Source organism: Archocentrus centrarchus, chromosome 10 (assembly GCF_007364275.1).
Source record: "Archocentrus centrarchus isolate MPI-CPG fArcCen1 chromosome 10, fArcCen1, whole genome shotgun sequence".
NCBI lineage: Eukaryota > Metazoa > Chordata > Actinopteri > Cichliformes > Cichlidae > Archocentrus > Archocentrus centrarchus.
The window spans coordinates 34,031,234-34,048,003 of NC_044355.1; positions in this window are offsets into that span (position 1 = coordinate 34,031,234).

Below are 16,770 nucleotides of genomic sequence, written 5' to 3' on the forward strand. Positions count from 1 at the left end.
GGCTCCTGTACAGAATACTTTCTCAATTTTTTTTTTTTTTTATTATTATTATTTGAGTTTTTGGAGCACTTGTGAGGGACGGTTGTTTCTGCTTAGTGTAACAAGGAATTAGTTGCTTTATTAAGAAAGTTGGATGAAAAATGGTTATCCTCATGCCTGACTTGTTGAGGAGACTAGGAGCGAGATTTATGACACCCGAGGGTCTAAATAGTTGAACTTGAAAATAAATGGATGTGTGTGAGAGTGAATTTACAGCCCTGGGAACCACATAGATTTCATGTATGGACTCTAAACTCTCACCTGCATGACTTGAGAGGATCACAGTCACGTATCAGACACAGACAATATACTGAACATGTACTACTAAACTGTGTGGATAAGACCATCGCTTGACCCAACTTTCTTAGCTAATTATAGGCCAATTTCCAATCTTCCTTTTATTTAACAAAAAAAATTATTGAAAGAGTAGTTGTAAAAGAGCTAACCGATCACCTGCAGAGGAACGGTTTATTTGAAGAGTTTCAGTCAGGTTTCAGAATTCATCACAGTACAGAAACAGCATTAGTGAAGGTTACAGATGGTCTTCTTACAGCCTCTGACAGTGGACTCATCTCTGTGCTTGTCCCGCTAGACCTCACTGCAGCTTTCAGTACTGTTGACTATAATATTTTATTACAGAGATTAGAGCATGCCATAGGTATTAAAGGTAAAAGTCATTTTCAGTTCAGTCATGTCCTTCAATGCACATATTAAACAAATATGTAGGACTGCTTTCTGGCATTTGTACAACATTTCTAAAATTAGAAACAGCCTGTCTCAGAGCGATGCTGCAAAGCTAGTTCATTTATTACTTCTAAACTGGACTATTATAATTAATTGCAGCAGCAGTATATTTTTGGGGTTTATTTTAAAATGTTTTCAAGGACAGATATAACAACATGAAATATTCTGTATTACAGCAGTATTTTGGCATTATTATGCAAAGAAAAGCTAATATTTTAAGTGCAAGTCTTTCAGTTCTCATATTGATTAAATACATGATTTGTGGAATCATATCTAATCAATCAGTATGTACTTGATATGAGCTACAAATCCATTCATCCATTCTCTTCCGTTTATCGTGTTCAGAGTTGCAGGGGGCTGGAGCCTATATTTATGTTATTTTGGAATACATATAGAAACTAATTTTACAGTTGATATGATCCAAAATGAACAGTAGATTGTAATGTTTATAAACCCAGTCACTAGTTTAACAACAGTAATTTGACTTGTTTTTATGGGTGGCATATATTTTTATTACATTGATTATGGAATAATTTTTTTCAAAGAAAATTATAAAAATCTGTAAGGTTTCATGTAAATTTAAAGTTAAAATGTGTATTTTAATTTACTATCTTGTAAAAATACAGAAATTTTGATGAGAAATTGCTGTTATTTTATGGTGTCCCAGCTGCTGTAGTATGATGCAGCGTATATATATATATATATATATATATATATATATATATATATATATATATATATATATATATATATTTTTTTTTTTTTTTTTTTTTTTTTACAGGGGATTAGGGTGACCCTGTATGGAAGCTTCGTTTGCCACTGAAAAAAATGCCATCCATAACTTGAAATTTTGAGTTAGCTTTGCCAATCAGGAAGTGTTCCTTTCCTTGTTACCTGGAAGCAGATGGCACAGATGTATGCATGCTCAAAATAAGGTAGTGACAGCATCAGTGTGTAGCAAACGCAAACACATTGGTGCCAGGTTTATCAGCGTTGAATGCCTTCTTGTCAATGATAACTGCATAAAAGATACGGAATCAGTGTGTTCATGTTAAACTGCTGCACAGCAATTGTTACATACAAAGTTATTCCAATTAGGATGTAGATGTAAGAGTTAATCAAAGGTACCTGTAAAGTTTCTGTCACACACTAATGACACCTGTTCCATCTGAACATTGGCTAACAGGGGAGTCTGTCTGCGATGTAATTGCAGTTACATTGCAGACCGACAAAAATACAATTCACACTTCCCTACCACAATCAGAGCTCATATTGTAGGCACAAAGACTTTTGATGACAATATGGTTGATTTATGATGGATAATTTTCATTTACATCCTTGCTTATAGCATCGAAATCCTAATGGATGTCTTGAGATGAAGAGAAGTCTGATGAAAATACAAACCCTGGAGATTGAGAAGGTACCTAATTCCAACATGATGTTTAAAATTCATTTCTTCATTGTTTTATTAATGCAAAGCATGTTTATATCTGCAAGGCTGTTTGTTTTAAGAAAGTAAATTATTTTTCCATCTTTAGATTAATGCCAGTGTCATAAATTTGATGACAGATGACGAGCTGAACAGTTTTTTTACCATGGTATGGTGATCGTCTACCAGTATTTGGATTTTTCAAACAGATGGGCAGCAACTGCAAGCTGACACTTTTTGAACAGCTGAAAATCAAATTTTCCAAAAGAAGAAGATCAGATGATGGTGGCAGCAGCACATGGCAAGAAGAACATTCCCAACCAACTCATAAAAGAAATGCTCTGAAGACAAAAAGAAAAATAGAAATAAGATGGATGCATTATGTTGAAGATGCCGAGGTTTTCAAACAGATTAGAACTAGAAGAGGAGGAACAAGGAAAATAAACATTTGCAAGGATGCAGAGAAAAGTGAAATATTATAGTTAGCAACAGACCTGTTCTTTACAGATGAAGAAAACAGATTTTGGCTCTTAACAGATTTTGACTGTGATCTAAAGAATTATGAAAAGATCACAGTTGATGAGATACTACACTGCCAAAAGTATTCAGACATCCATGCAAATCATTGAATTCATGTGTTCCAATCCCTTCCACGACTACAGGTGTATAAAACCAAGCACCTAGGCCTGCAGACTGCTTCTACAAACATTTGTGAAAGAATAGGTCACCCTCAGGAGCTCAGTGAATTCCATCATACTAAGATAGGATGCCACCTGTGCAAAAAGTCCAGATATGAAATTTCCTTGCTACTAAATATCCTGCAGTCAGACTGTTAGTGGTATTATAGTGGAAGCAACTGGGAACCACAGCAACTCAGCCATGAAGTGGTAGGCCACGCAGGGTCAGCAAATGCTAAGGCACATAGTAAGCACAGAGGTCACCAATATTCTGCAGTGTCAATTGCTACAGACCTCCAAACTTCATATGGCCTTGGGATTAGCTCAAGAACAGTGCACAGAGAGCTTCATGGAATGGGTTTTAATGGTCAGATAGCTGAATCCATCCTTACATCACCAAGTGCATTTGGCGGTTGTGAGGAGAACGGTACTTGTCTGACTCCATTGTGCCAAGTGTAAAGTTTGGTGTAGAGGTTGTTTTTCAGGAGTTGGGCTCAGCCTTATACTGTAATTCCAGTGAATGGAAGATATTTTGACAATTTAATGCTCCGAACTTTGTGTGAACAGTTTGGGGATGGCCCTTCTTGTTCCAACATGACTGTGCACCAGTGCACAAAGCAAGGCCCATAATGACATAGATTAGTGAGTTCAGTGTGGAAGAACTTGACTGGCCTGTACAGTATCGTGACCTCAACCTGATAGAATGCCTGTGTGATGAATTAGAGCGGTGACCAGGCCTTCTCATCCAAGATCAATGTCTGACCTCACAAATACGCTTCTGGAAGAATGGAGGAAAATTCCCATAAACTCACTCCTAAACCTTGCGGAAAGCCTTCCCAGAACAGTTGAAGTTGGTATACCTGTAAAGGGCTGACAACATATTAAACCCTATGGATTAAGAATGGGATGTCACTCAAGTTCATATGTGTGTGAAGGCAGACGAGTGAAGACTTTTACACATTTTTGTTATGTGTAGTCTCTTTTTTTTTCAATAGTTACTTGGGTTAAAATGTTTATCGCTAGGTTTTGTGTTTGCCATTGGGTTTTTATTAGAATACTTTATTTTTTTTAATGTAATTACAGTACCATTGTTAACTTATTTATTTTGTTTTTGTTAAGAAGATGGCAAGAGATTTGTGTTTTATATTAAAGTGTTCAAGGAGTCAGAAATGACAGACATCGTTTTGTTAATTTTTGGATATTTATTTTTGACGGAGCTTATCTATACAATACAAAAACATAGTTATACTGGCAGTAATCAGGAAATTTTATATATATATATATATATATATATATATATATATATATATATATATATATATATATATGTGTGTGTGTGTGTGTGTAATTGAAGGCAATATTAAAGTGATAAAACTAAATTTAAAACTTTACCACTAAAATATTTTAAAACATCAAAAATTACTGAAATAAATAAATGAACAAAGGTGAAAAAACATATTTAAAAAAAAGTCAAAATCATAAATCCAGAGTGTAAAGGATTGCTTTTGCTTCATGATGTCCTCCCAATGGCAGGCTTAACAGGCATCATGTGTGAGAAAGATTTATGAATAATAAGCCGTTAATCATCTAACTGCCCCTCTTTGTCAAATATATTTTCAGGCCCTCCAAACAATGTGTATGTACCCACCAAAATTTTTAAAAACATCCATAAATTAAAAATTATGAAAAGGTTGAAGTTCAGATATCAAAATATAGCCAAAGAAGAGTCTTTGTGGGTGATGCTTGTGCAGACAGCAAATGTTTCACCAAAATTAACTGCAAAAACAAAAAAAAGCCAAAGGACTAAATGCCCCTAGGGAAGTGCAAGGATTAAAGAACGTGTGCTTTTGCACATCTGTCAACTGCACAAAGCTGTCTAACCTTTAGGGCAATGGCTCCTACTGAGTAAGCGTCAGCTGCCTTAGCTTTACATACAGATTCACTGTATCAAACACATAATTTGTGAAGTCCAGATCATGTTCAGACATCAGTTCTACAGAGAAATGAAAAATCTCCTCATCACATGGAAAGTCTTTGAACACACATTATTCAAGTCAGGCTTTAACTTTGTTCATAGTGACTTGCTGCAGACAGTTCCTCGCTCCATAAATGTCTGGGAGGGCATACACAAAAGATGGTCAATCATGAGGATTTTGGGAGTTGTGGACTGGCCACATTCTGTGGTCAAGCCAAGCTGCTCCAGAATGCCGCCACACGGCTTTTGACTAGAATACCTAAGAAGGAGTACATTACCGCTGTTTTATTTTCATTGCACTGGTTACCTGTTGATTTTAGAGTTCATTTTAAAATTCTTTCCTTTGTTTTTAAGTCTTTAAATGGCCTTGCTCTGTCATACCTCTCTGAGTTACTGCACCTACACTCTCCTTCCTGCTTGCTCAGATCAGCTGAGAAACTGATTTTGAATGTGCTGAAGACTAAGCGGAGGCTTAGGGGGGACAGAGCCTTTGCTGTGGCGGCCCCAAAACTGTGGAATTTGCTGCCATTGCACATTAGACAGGCCTCGTTGCTGGCCACTTTTCTTAAGACCCACTTATTTCACCTGGCTGTGATGGTGTGAGAGTGAGACAGTCAGCCAGGTTCATTCCTTCTTTTCTGTACCGTTTTGGCGTGCTTACAGCCAACAGTAACCAAACTGAATCATAATTAAAGGTGACTTTTGCTGGCAATCTCTCGCCGATCCTTTCAACATCCTGACGGATGCTACCGTATCAAGATTAACGCAGAAGCACATGGCCTAAAATTAATACGTTTTGTGAGATCTCGCAAAAGTCCATCTTTTTTTTTCTCCCATGTTTTTTTGTTTCCTCCTATGTCCCTTGCGAGGTTCTGTACTATCCTGCCTTAAGGCAAAGGTGTACTATAAAGATTTTAAAAACAAATCCCAGGATCTTCATGGGGTTTTTTTTGTTTGTTTGTTTTTAACTTTCTGTATACCTGCCATAATAAATTAGTCAGATACTTGGAGTCAACATATCTAGACACATACTGTAATTCTTGCTTGAATCAGAGTGTATCCACAACACTGTTCTTACTTTAGGGAAAAAATGACTTGTTTTGAGTCTATTAGCTTTGCAGAATTAAAAGCTCTTACAGGCAACATCTGTTTCCCCAGTGTTACCTGAGGGACTGAGTGATTCAGGAAACACAATTACTTCCATCCCATAATTAACATGAGATTCTCACAGAATATTAACTACCTCAGCAAGTGCCTCATTATGAGTTGTTGCTTAGTCTCACTCAGCTTCAAGCCAGTCTAATGATGTTGCTGTCTGTAACATCTGCATTTGCCACCCCAATTCCAAAAAAAAGCTGGGACTTGAATAAAATCACAATGCAATAATTTGCAAATCCCATATTTTATTCACAATAGAAGACAGGAAACATTAAATGTTCATACTGGGAAAATGTACCATTTTTTAAAAAATGAAATCATTTTGAATTTGACAGCATCAACACATCTAGGCTTAAAGGCTGAAAATCAATAATGGATGTATGTGGTCTTCTGGCCCTCAGGCATCACTGCATTAAAAACAGGCATGATTCTACCATAGAAATCACTGCATGGGCTCAGGAACACTTCTAGAATCATTGTCTGTGAACCAAGTTCAACGTACCATCCACATATGCAGGCTAAAGCTCCATCATTCAAGGAAGCCGTACATTAACATGATTTAGGAACACTGCTGTCTTTTCTGGGCGAAAGCTAAAATGAACTGAGGCAAAGAGGAAAACTGTGTGAAACTTAAAATTCTTTTTAGAAAACATGGACAACACATCCTAAGAACTATAGAGAGAAACCATCAGGTTCAGTGCTGAGTTCAAAAGCCTGGAACTCTGATGGTATGGGCTGCGTCAGTACCTAGCTTGCACATCTGGAAAGGCACCAAAGGTACAGGTAGAGGTTTTATAGCAAGATATTCTCCCATCCAGATGATGTCTTTTTCAATGAAGGACTTGCACATTTTAGCAAAACAATGCTGAACAGACTACTGCGTTTATTCCAATGGCATGTCTTAATGATAGAAGAGTCTGGGTTCTAAAGACCAACTGAAAACATTTGGCACATCATGAAAAGAAAAATGACAAAAAAGACCTAGTACTCTTGAGCAGCTATTATCCTGTGTCAGACAACAATGGGACAACATTCCGAACTCAAAAGTCTGGCAACTGGTCACTTTCATTCCCAGACATTTATGGACTGTAGTTAAAAACAGAAGGGATGCTACACAGTGGTAACTGTGCCCGGGGCCTAACTTTTTTCAAATGTGTTGCTGCCGTCAATTTTTTTTTTAGTTTATAAGATCTGCAAATCACTGCTTTCTGTTTTTAATTTAGATTTTACATAGAAACCTAATTTGTTTGGAATTGTACTTGATACTGTACTTGATCTGTGATACTCTGGATGTGACACTACAGTTGACCATATCTGATCCAAAGTATTTCTGATGTAGGTCAAATTCTGGATTTGTTGTAGAAATAAGTAGAGGTGCCCATCTCAGTGAGTTACCTGCCCTCAGTCTTGTTCTCTGTTGGTGATACCAACATATTTTAAATATAGAAGCTGCTTTGGTTGCTCCCCTGAGGTTTTGCCCTATGCCAGTATGAAAGCATGACCCAGTGTGCATAAAACGAGCAGAGACTAAGAGATCTATGTTTAATGTTGTCATAATTTTTCAGATATGGTCAAAAAAATAGGTTGAAGTTGCGATAACCTTGGACCATTAACCACCAAATGTTGATTAATGTTTCTATTTCAGGTGATGGACACACTGAGGTATCATGTTCACCAGAATGGGACGGATGTGAGGTCACATTGACCTTTGACCCCCAAATCTAATAGGTTATCCTAAGTGATATGTATGCTATATATGAAGACATTCACTCAAATTGATCAAGAGATTTTGTGTTCACAAGAACAGGACAGACATTGCATAAGCATGGATATCATGAGTGTAGAGGCGTAAATAATGGCAACATTTATATCAATATCCTTAATCACTCTAACCTGCTGCATATCCTTTTTAGCTCAGTCTCTCTGCCTTGCTAATTAGTACAGGTCTTTTTTGCCTTCCTTGGTGCCCAGCCTCACATAAAACTCACTATAAGCCTTCTTAGAGAGCCTTCCTCGCTGAATGCCTAAACTCCAAATACTACTACTTGGAGTCCCGCTTTCTTAATTTCCCTGACTATTCCACTTTTCCTTTGCCAACCTCTTCCTTTGCTAAAATTCCTCATTCCGCTACCAAGTCTCATCTTCTTTCCTTTGTCCAGAGGACACACCAATTATCCTCTTGGCAGTTTCCCCACAACATTTCAGCTGTACTTCCCCAGTCATCTGGTAACTCTTGCCTACCACCCAGAGCCTGCCCCAACTCCTCCCAGAACTCTATGCAACACTCTATCTCAACATTTTTCAGCTTCTTCTTCTTGATTTTCAGTGTCATCTTACAGACTACCATCCAGTGCTGCCGAACTGCATGTTCCCCTAATGTTTCAGATTGTACCTTCTGCATGATATGTAGTCCACTTGTGTGCACCTTCCGCCACTTTTATATTTTACTTCGTTTTTCTCCTTCTTCTTGAAATGCATATTTACCACTGCAATTTCCATCCTCTTTGCAAAATCCACAACTATCTGCCCTTCTGATTTTCCTTCCTTAACACCACACCTACCCAGCATCTCCTCATCACCTGTTCCCTTTACCTACATGTCCACCAAAGTTTGCTCCAATCACCACTCTCTCCCCCCTTGGGACACTCTCTACCACCTTACTCCAGAATTCCTCTTTCTCTTCTAACTGACAACCAAACTGTAGAGCATACATACTGAAAACATTCAACATCGCCTCTTCAGTTTCCAGCTTCAAACTCATGACCCTGTCTGACACTGTCTTCATCTCCACAGCACTATTCACATACTCTTCCTTCAAGATTACGCCTACTCCATTTCATTTCCTATCTATACCATGGTAGAACAGTTTGAATCCACACATACTATATCCACCACCCTTCTCTCCATTGCATCAGCCTGCTCGCTCCCTTTTCCAGTAATAGTCCCTACATTTAGAGTCCCTACTCTTACATTCACACTCCTGCCTTTCTCTTGCTGCCTCCTAACAACCCTTCCCCCTTTGCTTTTCCTTTGTTTTTCGGCAACAGTAGCAAAGTTTTCACCAGCACCCTCTTGGCCAACAGCACTGGCGGCAGGGTCCTGGCTGATCGCGTATGGAAATTTCATCCTTGATGATCCTGATTTTTACACTAGGTGCCCTTTTTGACACAACTCTTCCCGCCACAACCCTCCCCATTTATCCAGGCTTGGGACTGGCACTAGGAGTACACTGGCTTGTCACCCCCCATGGCTGGATTAAATACATGCATATTAGGTTAATTGGTTGATGATTTTCAATTAATTATTTTTAATTAATTCAAAAATAAATATTTTTGAATTATTTATTATTGAAAAACTAAAAGGCAATTATTCTAATTCTGCTAATTTTGACCAATTGCCACAATAACTTATGTTGACCAATGCCTTTTTAAATCTGAACAAATACATCAGGAGAGGATGAAGAAATTTTCCTTAAATTTATTTTCAACGTATTCTGCTGTGGATGTCAAATCTTGTGACATGGGCATGATGTTTATTTCAGTCTGAGTCTGAGGTTTTGATGACACTGAACCTGCATGGCTTTCTCCTGTTTTTAATGAAATAATTAAACCTGAAGTGACAGTGGAAATAAAAAGAGATGGGAAAAAATATTAATTTGCCATGAGACTTGTTAGCAAATAGATCACCTGTAATGGATGCAGTTTTTCTTGCATTTTAATCTAGGCTTTATCATATTTTTTTCAGCAGTTTCTAGCCCCACAGTATGTGCATAATGGGTTAGAGTGAGGATGAAGTTACTTAATGCAGGAAATACATTTTCTGTTGAAAGCAGAACAAAACTAGAGACTAGACAGAAGTTAAGAGCTGAAAATTTCTGCTTGCTTCATTTCTCTCCTTGAAAGCAGAGAAGGTTTTTGAGATGATTTAATGAATTTGCAGCACAGTGCCACTCTATCTCTGAGGACATGAGTCAGTGGAGTTCACATTCTTTTTACTCTTGTCTATAATCATCATTGAATATGTCAATATTTGTTTAACTATATTTTGGATTATGGTGCTTAAGTGAATGGATAGTCTATGCTGTTTTTCACAATCCGCAGCAAAAATAAAAATGAGACACTGGGTATTTTTCTTTTATACACATGCATGTGTCTGCTTGTAATAAATAGAAGCAGTAGTATTAAAAACATTAACTTCTATAATTACAAGGCCCAGCCCAAATCACTGTGGTCTATCCAAGATCGGAATCCAGGCACCTCACCTGCCTAGAAGCAGCAGGAGAGTCAGCTGTTGAAACTGGGGTGAACTGCACCAAAACCTCAATTAGCCATCGTCGTGTGACCTGCGTGTTTTGAATCACAATTCGGAGCAGTCTTTGCAAACATCTGCACTTCGGAAGGTTGACACACCTAACTATAAGCTTGATCAAAAAGGAAAGTTTTAACCCTAATCTTAAAAATAGAGAGGGTGTCTGTCTCCCGAATCCAAGCTGGAAGCTGGTTCCACAGAAGAGGCGCCTGAAAGCCGAAGGCTCCCATTCTACTTCTAGTATTCTAGGAGCCACAAGTAAGCCAGCAGTCTGAGAGCAAAGTGCTCTGTTGGGGTGATATGGTACTATGAGGTCTTTGAGATAAGATGGGGCCTGATTATTCAAGACCTTGTATGTGAGGAGAAGGATTTTAAATTCTATTCTAGATTTAACAGGGAGCCAATGAAGAGAAACCAATATGGGAGAAATCTGCTCTCTCTTTCTAGTCCCTGTCAGCATTTTGGATCAGCTGAAGGCTTTTCAGGGAGCTTTTAGGACAGCCTGATAATAACAAATTACAATAGTCCACCCTAGAAGTAATAAATGCATGGATTAGCTTTTCAGCATCACTCTGAGAAAGGATGTATAAAAAGGATATATATTTATGTATATAGTGCTTATGTATATGTGTATAGATTTTTGCTATTTTATTTTATTCTATTCTATTTTAGTTTTTAGTTTAGGTATTTGTTCTTACTCATCCTTTTCATTTTTTCTCTGTATTGGGCTGCTGTAATGCACAAATTTCCCCGTCGTGGGATCATTAAAGTTTTACCTTATCTTATCTTATGTTTCTAATTTTAGAAATATTGCGCAAATGCAAAAAAGCGGTTCTACATATTTGTTTAATATGTGCATTGAAGGACATATCCTGGTCAAAAATGACTCCAAGATTTCTCACAGTGTTACTGGAGGCCAAAGTAATTCCATCCAGAGTAAGTATCTGGTTAGACACCATGTTTCTAAGATTTGTGGGGCCGAGTACAAGAATTTCAGTTTTATCTGAATTTAGAAGCAGGAAATTAGAGGTCATCCAGGCCTTAATGTCTTTAAGACATTCCTGCAGTTTAATTAATTGATGTGTGTCATCTGGCTTCATTGATAGGTAAAGCTGAGTATCATCTGCATAACAATGAAAAGTGATGCAATGCTTTCTAATAATACTGCCTAAGGGAAGCATGTGTAATGTAAATAGAATTGGTCCTAGCACAGAACCCTGTGGAACTCCATAATTAACCTTAGTGTGTGAAGAAGACTCCCCATTTACATGAACAAATTGGAGTCTATGAGATAAATATGATTCAAACCACTGCAGTGCAGTACCTTTAATACCTATAGTATGCTCTAATCTCTGTAATAAAATGTTATGGTCAACAGTATCAAAAGCTGCACTGAGGTCCAACAGGACAAGCACAGAGATGAGTCCACTGTCAGAGGCTGTAAGAAGATCATTTGTAACCTTCACTAATGCTGTTTCTGTACTGTGATGAATTCTGAAACCTGACTGAAACTCTTCAAATAAACCGTTCCTCTGCAGATGATCAGTTAGCTGTTTTACAACTACTCTTTCAAGAATCTTTGAGAGAAAAGGAAGGTTGGAGATTAGACTGTACTTCTTGATGGTCTATCTTATTGTAATTATGTGTCTGAGTTCAAACAACTTAATATCATCAGGTTCTGCACCTGCTAAAAATCTAGTTTATACCAGTTTTAACAGACTGTATTACTGCGCAGCAGCATGGTGGCGTAGCGGTTAGCACTGCTGCCTCACAGCTAGAATGACATCTAGAAGGGTGGGGTTCATTTCCACCTTGGCCCAAGTCTCTTGCTGTGTGGAGTTTGAAAGAGTAGATATTCAGTAGTGTTTGTTTTTTTTATTGTTCCATGGACAAATGTTATTTGTAAATGTTAATGAACCAGTGTTCAGCAGGGCTGAGTTTTATCATGTTTGTTTATCTACCAAACTTAAACAGACACAGTTCAACATTGTAAGAAATATTTTCGTTACTGAGCAGCATGGTGGTGCAGTGGTTAGTACTGCTGCTTCACAGCTAGAATAGCTGTGAGGCAAATAATCTGAGGTCAATTCTGCCTTGGCCCAGGCCTTTTGGTGTGTGGAGTTTGCATGTTTTCCCTGTGTCTGCATGGGTTTCCTCCCACAATCCAAAGACATGCAGTTACTGGGATTAGGTTAATTGCTCACAGGTGTGAATGGTTGTCTCGCTCTCTCTGTGTTAGCCCTGCAACAGGCTGGTGACCTGCATGGGGTGTACCCTGCATCTTACTGCCTTGTCAGCTGGGATAGTAAAATATCAGCAGCACTGAAAGTAGCTGTACACAAAGACATGTCTGTGAGATGTTATGAATATTTTTTTTCTCTAATGATTTCAATTTTATTCATGAAGAAATTCATGAAGTCTTTACTAATAAAAGTTAAAGGAATACTCAGCTCAACAGAGCCCTGACTCTGGCTCCAGTGCTGAAAGGAAAACTGGAAGTGTTATTTTCTTCAGTGATCCGTGATGAATTGTAAAATGTCCTAATACAGTAACTTTTAATACAGTAACAAACTGTTTTACAGAAAATAGCAGAAAATAATAGTCAAGCACAGTCTTATTTTTTGATTGAAATGCCCAATTAAAGTTATTTCCTCTCATTCTTGAACACAAAAATTAGTTTTAGTGGTTGAATGTTATGCTTGATTAATTTCTGACTTCTCGGAGATGTCCAGTGTGCCAGCTCAACCTTGGGTATAAAAATGTGAATTCAGTTCAGTAAATTCAGTAATTTTTAGTTTTAAAGAAGCTTTCAGTAGATTTCTCAAATATTTGTATTTTCCCGTTTGTATGACAATTTGTTAAGCACTGTACATAGATTATAAAAAAAAATTTTGATCCTTGCCTATCAAAACACAATCCTTAAATCTCTATAACTTGTAAACCACAACCACCGTAAACACCAGCCTCCTACCCCCAACCATTGTTGTTGCTGCTGTCACATTGCATTTCCCTCTGTCATTTTGGCCAAATCTGCATCCCCAACAGGGACAGAATGAAGTATCAGAGAGAGAGAGAGAGAGAGAGAGTGCCCTGCAAGGTGCAAGTGGCAGCGCCAGCATTTCCGACTGCCAAAAGCCAGAAAAGGGTGGAGGATGGGGCTTGGGGTAAAAAATAACAACCCACTGACTCGCCTCCATTTTACATTTCCTTTGTGCTCATTTTCTGAAGAGCTGCTCATCTATTTTGCCTGTCGAGCTCATTGAGAGAGGCCGCCTTGTTAAATAAGGCATGAGTCATCTACTGCACTCAGCATTGAAATGATGCTTCCCATTTCAGTGTGACTGTTAGGAGCTGGAAGGGGGTTGTAGCTGAACTGTAAAGAGACAAAAAAAAGGGCTAAATTAAATGAAAGTCAGGAAAAAATGAAATCAATAAACCTTAAAAAAAAGGCATACACTGTCCTCACTGGATTCTATTTATTTTTTATTTATTTATTAAGATCTTCTATTCAAAAATCAAATTCACTTTACAGTAATGACTATTTTGTATTACTTGAATTTGTTGAGACTGTGAAAAAACAAGGATTTTAAAATACATTTCACCTGCTCCTTTAGATTGATAGTGCTGCATACAAAGCTGTGATGATGCTCCAGACAGGTGCAAAAAGAAAAAAACAAAACAAACAAAAACCCTAAAACAAAAAAAAACAAAAAAATAGTAAAATAAAATCTCATTTACTCATATGTAATGAAATGAAGCTGCACAAACTAAGTTGCACACAGAATTAGTGGAATTGCAAAACATGGTCACCTGCCAATTTTCTACTTACCACACTCTATATGTTCGTGAATCTTTCTAAACTGGCAGGTGCTGACATCCTGACACACCTCCATTTTTCTATGTAAGGAAATATGTTTGCTTGATGGGTTGAGAAAGTGAAAGTTGTTCTACAATTTAAGCTTGCCAACAAATAAATCATAACATGCTGTTATCCAGCAAAACTTAAAAGGCCTCAATATTGTGGTTATTTGATATTTTGTCTAACATATTAATAAATTACACAAAGCACACAATCATTCTGAACTGAAAATAAATGAGCATCGATAACCATGTGGGCAGTTTTATTTTTTTATATTTAATGAAGCTCAAAGTGAAGCTATTAAATCCATCCATCCATCCATCCATCCATCCATCCATCCATCCATCCATCCATCCATCCATTTTCTTCCGCTTATCCGGGGCCAGGTCGTTGGGGCACGAGCTTGAGCAGAGAAGCCCAGGCTTCCCTCTCCCCAGCCACCTCCTCCAGCTCATCTGGAGGGACCCCAAGGGGTTCCCAGGCCAGCCGAGAGATATAATCTCTCCACCATGTCCTGGGTCTACCACGGGGCCTCCCCCCGGTGGGACATGCCCGGAACACCTCACCCAAGAGGCGGCCAGGACGCATCCTAATCAGATGCCCAAGCCACCTCAACTGGCTCCTTTCGATGAGGAGGAGCAGCGGCTCTTCTCTGAGCCCCTCCCGGATGGCCGCACTCCTCACCTTATCTCTAAGCGAGAGGCCAGCCACCCTCATTTCTGCCGCTTGTCTTCGCGATCTTATTCTTTCGGTCACTACCCAAAGCTCGTGACCATAGGTGAGGGTAGGAACGTAGATCGACCGGTAAATCGAGAGCTTCACTTTTACACTAAGCTCCCTCTTTACCACGACAGACCGGTGCAGCGTCAGCATCACTGCAGAAGCAGCCCCGATCCGTCTGTCGATCTCCCGCTCCCTTCTCCCATCACTCGTGAACAAGACCCTGAGATACTTGAACTCCTCCATCTGGGGCAAGAATTCGTTCCTGAGCCGGAGATGGCACTCCACCTTTTTCCGGCTGAGGACCATGGCCTCAGACTTAGAGGTGCTGATTCTCATGCCGGCTGCTAGCTGCGAACCGTTCCACTGCGAGCTGGAGGCCACCCCCTGATGAAGCCAACAGGACCGCATCATCTGCAAAGAGCAGAGATGAGATTCTGAAGCCACCAAGGAAGAAGCCTTCTGCCACCTGGGTATGCCTAGAAATTCTGTCCATAAAAATTATGAACAGAACCGGTGAGAAAGGGCAGCCTGATGGAGTCCAACACTCACAGGAAACGAATCTGACTTATTACTGGCTATACGGACCAAGCTCTCACTGCGGTTGTACAGAGATTGAATGGCCCGCAACAACGGGCCAGATACCCCATACTCCCACAGGACCTCCCAAAGGACACCCCGAGGGACACGGTCGAATGCCTTCTCCAAGTCCACAAAGCACATGTAGACTGGTTGGGCAAACTTCCATACACACTCGAATATCCTTGAGAGGATAAAGAGCTGGTCCAGCTTTCCACGACCAGGACGAAAACCGCATTGTTCCTCCTGAATCCGAGGTTCGACTAACGGACAGACCCTCCTTTCCAGCACCCTGGCATAGACCTTTCCGGGGAGGCTGAGGAGTGTGATCCCCTGAAAGTTGGAGCACACCCTCCGGTCTCCCTTCTTAAAGATGGGGACCACCACCCCGGTCTCCCAATCCAATGGCACTGCCATTGGATTGGCAGGACGAAAACCGCATTGTTCCTCCTGAATCCGAGGTTCGACTAACGGACAGACCCTCCTTTCCAGCACCCTGGCATAGACCTTTCCAGGGAGGCTGAGGAGTGTGATCCCCTGAAAGTTGGAGCACACCCTCCGGTCTCCCTTCTTAAAGATGGGGACCACCACCCCGGTCTCCCAATCCAATGGCACTGCCCCAGATCTTGCAGAGGCGTGTCAACCAAGACAGCCCTACAACATCCAGAGCCTTCAAGAACTCAGGGCGAATCTCATCCACCCCAGGGGCCCTGCCACCAAGGAGTTGTTTATCTACCTCAGTGACCTCACCCCCAGTGATGGTCAAGTCATCTCCCTCGTCCCCAGACTCTGCTTCCACTACAGAATGAGTGTCAGTGGGATTCAGGAGGTCCTCAAAGTATTCCTTCCACCGTCCGACTATAGCCTCAGTTGAAGTCAGCAGCACCCCACCCGCACTATAAACCCTGTCAGTGGAGCACTGCTTTCCCCTCCTGAGTCACCAGATGGTTAGCTTCACTGTCAGGCGAAGCTATTAAATCACTGTGGATATTTTGGTTGATTTGTGTTTTAAATGAATTTGTGTGTGCAGGTTTGTTTGTGAATGGCAACTAGGAGGATGTCATGGCTTTGACAGATGATGATCTCTCAGCATTTTGAGTCAGCTTTTTGGCAGCCGGTACCTCCACAGGAAACCCAGCAACCTGAACTTCATGCAAGACAGAGACTTCCTCAATGAAGTTAAGGAGGAAGTTTGTAACTTTTGATTGTTTCAGGAGTTACATGTAAAACCAGCAAAGTTATGGACACAAGTGAATGTCTTTTTTTTTTGCATTATGTTGTA